Raw genomic sequence first — 8,862 nt, 5'->3', positions numbered from 1 at the left:
AATTATCCGCACAATTGTGTGAGACAGAAGCAAGTTTTCATTATTATAAAAACAAATAATGAAGGGGTCATGTTCTTCTTAGCATCTATGATACTAAAGCCTTTCTCATACCGATTGATGCCCAATTGAAGCCGACATTCGGAACCAAGGCTCCAAAGATGAATTAGTAAGAGGTCTAAACTTAGTTTATATAAAACAATGTGTCTACTCTGAAATTTGATTATCTTGGTTGAAACAATGCCTAGTCAATTTGGATATATATAGTTATTCTTCACCCCCTCTATTTTACCATCAATGCATCGTAATTTTACGTTCCATAAGTTTTGTGTTATTTCCGACGCAAAAAAGGACCGTAAGAAAATATATAATCACCGTAAAAAATATTTTATGTTATGTAAAATTACAAACGTAAAAACATAGTCTAAAATACACATAAACTGCAAATTTTCTTGTCTTATGACCTATATTTTTATTTTTTTATGTCAAATTTTACGTAATTAATCAATAGGAATGTAACTATTTGAATTCGAAACATAATTTAATTATGAAATGATCGTAATATTACCTCGGGTGAAGAATAACTTATTCTGCATCCTGGGTGATGAATAGTAACACTATATATTGATTCCCTACGTAAAATTTGACATAAGAAAATAAAAATATATGTCATAAGACAAGAAATTTTTGCAGTTTATGTGTATTTTAGACTATGTTTTTACGTTTGTAATTTTATATAACATAATTTTTTTTAGGGTGATTATATATTTTTTACAGTCTTTTTTTGCGTCAAAAGTAAGACAAAACTTATGAAACGTAAAATTACAATGCATTGATGATAAAATAGAGGAGGTGAAAAATAACTATTCCTCACCCAGGGTGACGAATAGCGCGACCCTATATATAATAGTGTTACTATTCATCACCCAGGTGGTGGAGCGGTCATTTCATCACTCGAGTTAATCTTACGATCATTTCATAATTAAATTACGTTTCGAATTCAAATAGTTACATTTCTATTGATTCACTACGTAAAATTTGACATAAGAAAATAAAAATATAGGTCATAAGACAAGAAAATTTGCAATTTATGTGTATTTTAGACTATATTTTTACGTTTCTAATTTTACATAACATAAAATATTTTTTACGGCGATTATATATTTTTTCTTACGGTCCCTTTTTGCGTTGTAAATAAGACAAAACTTACGGAACGTAAAATTACAGTGCATTGATGGTAAAATAAAGGGGGGTAAAGAATAACTATTCGTCTATTTTTTTTGCGTCGGAAATAAGACAAAACTTACGGAACATAAAATTACGGTGCATTGATGGTAAAATAGAGGGGGGTGAAGGATAACTATTCCTCTATTTCAAATAGAGGAAATAAGACAAAACTTACGGAATGTAAAATTACGGTGCATTGATGGTAAAATAGACCATAAGAAAATATATAATCATCGTAAAAAATATTTTATGTTATGTAAAATTACAAACGTAAAAACATAGTTTAAAATACACATAAACTGGAAATTTTCTTGTCTTATGACCTATATTTTTCTTTTCTTATGTCAAATTTTACATGGTGAATCAATAGGAATGTAACTATTTGAATTCGAAACATAATTTAATTATGAAATAATCGTAAGATTACCTCGGGTGAAGAATAACTTATTCTGCACCCTGGGTAATGAATAGTAACACTTACGGAAATAAGACAAAACTTACGGAACGTAAAATTACATAACATAAAATACTTTTTACAACAATTATATATTCTCTTACGGCCTCTTTTTACGTCGGAAATAAGACAAAACTTACGAAACGTAAAATTACGGTGAATTGATGATAAAATTGATGATAAAACTTACGAAACGTAAAATTACGTCGACGAGGCGTGGTACGGCGCGCACGTGGCGGTGCAGCAAGGCTTGCTCCGCGTCATGTTCGAGGATTCCACCGAGGATGCGGACGAGTGGTACGATCCAGGGGCTGACTTCGCATCCCCTGGCGACGTGGAGGCGCTCCGCGCCAGGTTCCGCCGGGAATGTCCGCCCCTCGACGATTCCCGCTGCGGGGATCTCCGCCAGGGCGACAAGCTCTGCCGTCGAGGAGCTCAAGTACTACGACGCCGTCCTCGAAACCATAAGTCCTCCGTGTCTCCTCCAACTCAGCGCTTCGTCAACACACGCATATGCTTCAGTAATAGTAGGCGCCGACCAAATATGCAGGTAGAGAGGGTAGCGCACGGCGTGGAGCAGTGCGCGTGCCGTTTCACGGTCTGCTGGACGGAGGGGCCGCGCAGTGGTTGCTTGGACAAGGTCGGCATCAACGTGGTCTGCTGCGTGCCGGAGTCACCGATCCAAGAACCGGTGCTGAGCGAGTTCCTGGACGACCTGACAAAGAGGTTCCTTGGACAAGGTCGGCACCAAGGGACGGCGACGGCAGCGTCCCAGCAGGCAAACCCGACCCCGATGAGCGAGGAGGAATTGTGCGGGTACAGTCTCGCATACTCCTCAAGTAATAGTCTTTTCGTCTTGTAATGAAGGGGATTTTCTCCCCTGAAATCATCAGAGATTTGATACATGACACCCATGCGCTAAAAGAAAACAAAAGAACTCTGCAGGGATCTACAGTTAGTTTTTTTTTAGAGCAAATAGACTGCCTTTTATTAAACTGCGGCTCCATCAGCCACAATAGCATCCCTAATACAAAACGGAAAAACACTAAACCAAGTTTTACAAAACTTAAAAAGGCAGCCCTCCCTAGCTAATATGTGAGCAGCTTTGTTTACTGTACGTCTAGCCCACACCACACGAGCCTCATCTACACCAGAAATCGTCTCATTGATCTCCTGGACAAGGGGGCCAAACCTGGACCGATCAATATCGCTGGAGTTGAGGACTTTGAGCCAGTGCTCATCCGGCGTTATCCAACGAGCTTCCTGATGCACAACAGAGACTGTTCCCTTTGGAGCATTTATTTTCACCCATTCATCTATGAGCCTAAACACCCTTTCCACAACAACCTGAACTTGTTCAAAAATCTGATTGTCCCCGGCGTAATTTCTAATCAGCCACATGCATGTGATATAGACTCATCACCATGATGGCCTTCTGCCTCCTTGTGCTTTCCAAACCAATCAAGAAGCCACCCCGCCATCTGTTGCTGCGATTCAACCCACACAGGTGGGCTAAAATCAATAGAAGACCCTCTCAAACTGTTAACACAGTCCAAAAGAGCTTTGCATAAGGACATCTCCAGAATCGATGTAGTCCCGTCTCTTCACGGCTGCAAGCTAAACAAAAAACACCCGGTTAAATTCCGCGCCAGTACAACTCTGTCCCCACTGCAAGGACATTCTTCAACAGTCTCCAAATGTGCACCTTAGCCTTGCCTGGCACTTCAGTACTCCATAGCTCGTTCCATCTAGCATGCACCGAGGCCGAAGCAGAACATTCAGGTGAACCTGAGCTTGTGTCTTTCAGTTTAATCTCAAGATGGTAAGCTGAACGAACTGTAAAAATACCGTTCTTCGTGTAATTCCAGGCCATCATGTCATCTCTGCCGAGACCTCCCACCACAATCTGAGCAATGTCAGCAACATCAGCTTCATGGAACACCCGCTGCAAAGTAGCCATGTCCCATCTAGAACCAGAATAATCAAACAACTCATCCACAGTTCGAATATTTCACATATCCCGAGCACCAACAGGCTTCAGCGCACCTTCTCTTGGGATCCAATTGTCAGACCTCATATTTACCTTGGTTCCATTCCCTATACGCCAAATGAGGCCTTCTTTCAGTAAAAAATGACCATAAATAATACTCCTCCAAGTTTGTGAGGCACTCTTAGGGATCGAAGCCTTCATAAGATCTCCCTGCGGAAAGTATCTGGCCTTTAAAACTTTTGCACACAGTGAGTCCGGGATAGTAAGAATCCGTCAAGCTTGTTTTGCGAGCAGTGCTTTATTGAAAGCTTCAAAATCCCTGAACCCCGTCCCACCCACCCGCTTACTTCTGCACATTTTGTCCCAAGCCACCCAATGCACCTTGCGTTTGCCATTTTCAGCTCCCCACCAAAAGTTTGATGAAACTGAAGTCAGATTCCGGCATAGTTTCTTCGTGAATTGGAAACAACTCATAGCAAACGTCGGCATCGCTTGGAGGACCGATTTAACCAGCACCTCTCTTCCCTTCTTAGACATCCCTTGACCTTTGCAACCCGTCACTTTTGCACTAGATCTCTCCCTAGCATACTTGAAACACCCATCTTTTGACCGGCCTACCACAGTTGGTAAACCAAGATACCGCTCACTAAGAGCTTCAGAGTTCCTTTTCGAAAAAAAGAGCTTCAGAGTTGATATTGATGGTTTCTTTCAAAGATTCCTTTACATCATCCTCACAACCCCTGCCAAACAAGATAGAGCATTTCTGAAGATTAACTTTTTGGCCAGAGGCCTCCTCATAGACTTGTAAAATATGAGTTAGCTCCAACATGATATTCGCCTCCGCCTCCAAGAAGACAGCACTATTATCCGCAAACAACAGGTGAGTTATGTGAGGGCCGTCCCTCCCAAACTCCACACCTCGGATCTGTTTGTCTCGCTGAGCCCTATTGAGAAGAGCGGGAAAACCTTCAACGCAAAACAGGAACAAATAGGGAGATAGAGGATCACCCTACCAAAGTCTTCGAGACGGAGAGAAAATTTTCGACAACCCATTGTTGACACGAACCGAGAACTTACCCGAGGTAATACAGTGCATAATCATATCAATCCACCTCTGAGAGAAACCCATCCGTGTCATCATCGCTTCAAGGAAACTCCACTCGACACGATCGTAAGCCTTCATCATGTCCAATTTGACAGTACAAAGACTCTTCTTTCTTCTCCGCTTCCGGATAGAGTTAATGCATGCATAAGCAATAAGGACATTGTCCGTGATTAAACGTCCCGGTACGAAAGCACTTTGTTCTTCAGAGATGAGAATTGGCAACACACACTTAAGTCGATTAGCCAACACTTTTGCAGCAATCTTGTAGAGAACATTACAAAGGCTAATCGGTCGGAATTGTGAGAGCATCTCTGGAGCGTTGACCTTGGGGATAAGAACCAAAATTGTGTTATTAAAATCGGACGGCACCACTTTCCCCTCGAGAAAATCCCTAACAGCCTTGCACACCGCATGTTTGACCAGCGACCAGTGTTTCTGGTAAAATAAAGCGGGTAGACCATCCGGCCCTGGCGCCTTAGTAGGACCCATCTGAAAAAGAGCTTATTGAATCTCATCATCAGAAAAGGCAGTAGTATGACGGGCATTCATATCTTCAGACACACCAACTTGAACATTCTGAAGGATTCTCTCCATATTGGCAACCCCATCCGACGTGTACAAACTCTCAAAGAAAACCTTTGCCATAGCTCCCATCTCCTTATCCGAAGGAGCAAAACTCCCGTCACCCTTCTTTAATTTCAATATCGTATTCTTTCTTCTTCTGTGTGATGCTCTACTCTGAAAAAACTTTGTATTTCTGTCTCCCGCATGCAGCCAGTTAACTCGTGATCTCTGTCTTTGCATGATTTCTTCCCGCTCATACAGCTCATGAAGCCTAGCTTCAATATTTTGAACCTCAAGTGAGGAAGCCGGAGAATCAGCATGCTCCTGGGCCTGTCCAAGCCTTTCCCTCAAGCTCTTAATCTCCCGCTGGACAGATCCAAATTCAGTGTGTGCCAATCTCTGCATATCGCCAGACATATACTTTAAACAAGCCCACGTCCCACCAATTGAATCAGCCGTATGTGCATAGTGCTCCCATGCAATATTGATCATATCATTGTATCCCTCATGACGGCGAAAATATATTTTAGAGCACCTGCACCCATGTTTATCTCACGTAGAACATGTCTTCAAATTCAAACCTTTGCAGAACGGTAAAGCTTTCTAACTAGAATCTAGGATAAAAACTTTATATTTTTTCGTCCAACATAAATATACAAAATAAGTCTTATTTGATTAAAACATATTTTTTTAGTATTTATGTTGGACGAAAAATTCTGTAAGTTTTATCCCACATACTAGTTAGTAAGTTTTGCTGCGCTGCAAAGTTTGAAGTTCAAAACATGTTCTATATGAGAGAAACAAAAAAGAGAAAATTTCATATACGAAGTTAGTTGCCTCGCACAGATCTTAAAGCAATATTGGAGAGCCGGGATAGCAGGGCCTGAGTAGCCCAATTCAAGGAAACCACAATCTGTTAAGCACTCTCTCAATTCGTCCATTTGCGTCCAACCTCTCTCATTCTTCTCCTTGTGTTCCTCTTGCCAACAAGCTTCTTAAAAATCACCAGTACACAACCACGAGAGATCATCTTGGCGCTTTAGGTAACGAATAGCATCCCAAGTTTTGTTTCGAAGTTCCGTTCGAGGCTCGCCATAGATTCCAGTGAACCTCCAGCAGCCATCCCCGCTGCTAATAACCGCATCCATGAAATATTGACACCACGGCCGAATAGTGACATCATAATCATCTTTCCACCATAGTGCCAATCCACCACACTCCGCCCCACACAGTCAATTGTTTGAACATGTTTGAAACCCATGCTCCACTATATTTTTCATAGCTCCGCTTTTCTTCTTTGTCTCACTTAGGAAAGGAGACCTACCCCTGGGTTGTATGACCTAATTAGGTCTCTCAATTCACCCAAAGCCACGTCCAACCCCAAACCACGGCAGTTCCAGGATAAGATGATAATTGGTCTCGGCGGCCCCGCGTGGCGGGGTCCGCTGCTGAAGTCCTTTCTTCGATACGCTCAAAGACAGACGACACCTTCTGTCGCTTCTCACCAATGAACGCATCATGAGGAGCATATTTCTCTCCCTTAACAACCCAGATCTGCTTTGAACTTCTCTTTTTTTCCATTGGCTATGACAAGTTCCTTCTTCTATCATCCTCTCTCTTAGACCTTAATTTTCTAATGTAACTGTCTGGCTTCCTCTGTCGAGACCTCAAACTTTCAGCAAACTCACTGTACCTCTCCTTTTGATGCATCCCCATAACAATCTTGTCCTGCCTTTCATCAACTCTACCTGCCTACGATGCAATTCATTCCTTAACTCTTTCTCTCTTTTCTGCTCCAAGTCTGTTCTCGTGCCGTGCTCCTTTCCCTTGACATCTCTTCCAAAAGACTTTTCCAGACCATTGACCTCCTGACCCACGCCACCATATGTCCAAATGTACGATACTCGCGCTCCCAACCATTGACCTCCTGATCTACAGTTAGTTTTAGCAGACGCGATTGACACACTAGTGACACCACCATGTGTATGTCTTCCCTGAACCGTCACTATGTTGTCCAATATAGAAATGTGGTTCCCAGTTTTGAGATGCTTAGTAAGAAGGCAACATAAAAGAAGGGGCTCTATTGGGCACTGGCTTTATTAGAATATTAGTTCAAATTCATGTAGGACTTTTCTATGTTGCTATATTGTATGCATCTTTCATAAAGTTGCTATATTGTAGAGCAAAGTTTTCTTAAGATGATGTAGCAAAAGAATTACTGGGAAGAGATGTTTAATTAAGAAAAAAGAAAAAAATCCACACAAATCTCAACGTAAGATCAATGACATATGACTTTGATGTGCAATACTTATGGCACATCTAGATGTGCTTTAGTAAAACTGTTTAATTTAATTAAGTCGTTTAGAAAAAAGTAATAGGTGACAAGGGAAAATGAATGAACTAATTGACACATTTAACAGTTTAAATAACTAAACAATCAAGCTTCAAAACTGTTACGATTAAACTATCCGTTGAATTTGATGGTTAACATTGTACAAAGTTGACTTTTACATTATGAATTTTTTTAACTATCTAATTGAATTTCATGGTTACTATTTTACAGAGTACTTCTTTCATTGAAGAGGGCACCAAAAAGTTCGACCGGAGAATCGTGAAGAGGGGGTATTGTATCTGATAGGTTGATATCTACATGCCTGCTCAATAAGAGAAAGTGTCCAACGAAAACTCAGTTTCATTGAAACATGGAAACCGAAACTTGTGCCTTTGGATCACAAACCTTTGGTCCAGATTAGTCTACATGTTTCTCAGATTATGCAACGTGCTTCTCGGTGGGCATTGTGCACAAAACTCCTTTTTATTTTTACCTCTACTAAAATGAATCCATTAAAGTTGGCACTGCATGTTTGGAGTTTCGGACCTGTACTCCATGCCTTTGCTGTTTTCAGATTTAATTCCAGTAAATTTTATGTGTGTTGTTTTGAGATTTATCTCCAATTTAGTTAATGTCAAAATAAAATCTCCTTTCGCATGTTGTTTTGGTCCAAACATATAAAACGGTTGATCATTAGCCCCTTAGGTTGATCATAAATTTTTTGGTTATCCTTTGTTATCAAAAGTCAGTAAGCCTATGCTCTCACTCGGATGTGCAACATGGTGCCACATGCAGGCTTTGCTTTGTGTTCAACCAGTCACAAAAAAATTATTCTCTCTCAAAGAACAAGGAGAATTGACGAGCGGTAGCCAGTGTTTGCAAACTAGCTGCTGTGTGCTCCAATACCCTCACCAGTTACTACCTACGAGAGAGCGGATGTTTGAAAAAGGATAACATATACGAAATCGAGCGGAAACATAAGTTCGATATTACATCAAGTAGCGAGGCCAAGCGGCACACACGGTGCAGCTGAACAATATGTACATTATTTAATAAACATGAAGGGGTCTCGATCACGATAACTACACAGCAGCGGAATGGCGACGAAGCGGAACTCCATAGCACAGGGACACCGATGTGGACACAATCTAGACACGAGAAGCACTCCGATCGGGTAAGACTTTCCTGAAATC

The 8,862-nt window shown here is 41.1% G+C and overlaps 1 pseudogene; it reads left to right on the top strand.

The window, feature by feature from the left end:
* Positions 1–1,940: 1,940 nt before the first annotated feature.
* Positions 1,941–2,540, top strand: LOC125519202 (annotated as a pseudogene).
* The last annotated feature ends 6,322 nt before the right edge of the window (positions 2,541–8,862 follow it).

This window comes from Triticum urartu, chromosome 7, assembly GCF_003073215.2.
Source record: "Triticum urartu cultivar G1812 chromosome 7, Tu2.1, whole genome shotgun sequence".
Lineage (NCBI taxonomy): Eukaryota > Viridiplantae > Streptophyta > Magnoliopsida > Poales > Poaceae > Triticum > Triticum urartu.
Note: the sequence above shows the minus strand (reverse complement) of the source record. Positions and strands in the feature narration are given on the sequence as shown.